At 43.4% G+C, this 1,764-nt stretch overlaps 1 non-coding gene across 1 annotated transcript; it reads right to left on the bottom strand.

Annotated features, from left to right (window-relative positions):
- Positions 1-1,373: 1,373 nt before the first annotated feature.
- LOC149335667 (U1 spliceosomal RNA) lies at positions 1,374-1,535 on the bottom strand. The gene has a single exon (XR_016284673.1). It is a non-coding gene; the product is annotated as a U1 spliceosomal RNA (small nuclear RNA).
- Positions 1,536-1,764: the final 229 nt, after the last annotated feature.

Below are 1,764 nucleotides of genomic sequence, written 5' to 3'. Positions count from 1 at the left end.
CAGTTATATGTTGGGCTTGATACAGACAAGTGTCCTTGCTTTTTTTCATTCCTTAGCCTTTGTTTACTCATGTGTTAATTTTTTTTTTACTTGTTACATATTGTATAACCTTTTCGACGCCCCTTACCTGCTGTACATTTCTATTCCTTTTCACTGTTATTTTTTTTTTCTCTTTCTTTGTAGTGTTCTTGTCATGTTGGTACAAATCTTGAGTTTGCTCCCCTCTTATGTAATGCCCTCGGGCCTTTAAGAGAAAAATAAATGAAATGAAAATAAAATGAAATTTTGAACGTTGTTTTGCTATCTGCATATCTGTTCTGAATTTAGTCTATGACGAGAGAAAGAAAAAAAACTCTGTTATAAGGAATTCGGGGCACGTGGTATTCGCATCTTCATAAACTCTTTCCCTGATAATATTCAGGCTGCCGCGGTGGCTCAGTGGTTACGGCGCTCGGGTGCTGACCCGAAAGACACAGGTTCGACCCCAGCCGCGGCTGTCGAATTTTGATGGAGGCAAAATGCTAGAGGCCTGTGCACTGTACGATGTCAGTGCACGTTGAAGAACCCCCAGGTGGTCGAACTTTCCGTAGCCCTACACTACGGCGTCCCTCACAGCCTGAGTTGCTTTGGGACGTTAAACTGCCATAAACCATAAAACCAAAATATTTAAAGAGATTAGAAAAATGGGAATACCGCGTGCGTGTGAATTCCTCATACTAAAGTTTTTCTGTCTCTCGTCAGAGTCTTAATTCATAATAGATATATAGCTAGCAAAACAACGTCCAAAAGGCAAGGTGTTTTATAAATAAGGATAAATATGAACACCATAGCGTTCCATTTTTTTTACTGCGGAATAAAGCAGGCAGATAAAAATCAGCTAGGGAATGTTTTTCCTGTTCTGATCTATGAGTACGTGCGAAACACTTGTGCCCTGGGCCACAGTTTAGACCGCGTAAAGACGGCCCCTAGCCAAGCCATATCATGGGCCACTACAGTGGCACTGGCTATAAAACGACTTTTCTAAACTCTTTCCCTGAAAGCGTTCAACCAAGGAGAGAATATTTCTGAATGTGCCCAAACATCGCAGAAAAAGAAGTGCTAGAGTACAATAAAGTTTTTCCTTCCTTCCTTCTTGAAAATATTGAGTATAGTTAAACGATAACAGCGAACTAGATGGGCCACTTAAACTCTGTCAAGATGCGATAGAGTCAAAAGGTACCATTGTCCTTTGTGGGCGAGTGTGGTTCTGCGCCTTCAAATGTATTGCTGTTCAAGCATCAATACCATTGTCCTTTGTGGGCGAGTGTGGTTCTGCGCCTTCAAATGTATTGCTGTTCAAGCATCAAGTGTGATTTTTGCATTTCAAAATGGTTAGAGGGACGCGCGCACGCTGTCCCCCACTACCAAAAATTACATGCCCCATCTGCCTCTATTGAGGAAGTGGCAGGGGTCAGCGCGGACGCAGTGCAATGCCAACGCCTCGCCCTGGAGGCTCCTCCATCATGACCAAGGAGGCCACGGCACCAGGTAAGTATGAAGCAGACTGCAAAGCCCAGCGAGGCCCTCAACTGTGACCGCAATGCAGTCTCCAGGGAGCGTTCCGTTATGAATCAATTTTAAATTCGAAGAGATATTGTCCGAACATTGATTAGGCTGCAGCTCGTTGCTCGCCTTTAGAACTGCAGGATTGTAACTGCTCCGATGGTTTCACTTAAGAAACAAGTTGCTTAACTGCACTTCAAATGGTTCACATTCTGTGCTTTC

The sequence above is a fragment of the Amblyomma mixtum genome, chromosome 7 (genome assembly GCF_055824585.1).
Source record: "Amblyomma mixtum isolate Tamu chromosome 7, ASM5582458v1, whole genome shotgun sequence".
Classification (NCBI taxonomy): Eukaryota; Metazoa; Arthropoda; class Arachnida; order Ixodida; family Ixodidae; genus Amblyomma; species Amblyomma mixtum.
This window is presented reverse-complemented; position numbering and strand designations above follow the sequence as displayed.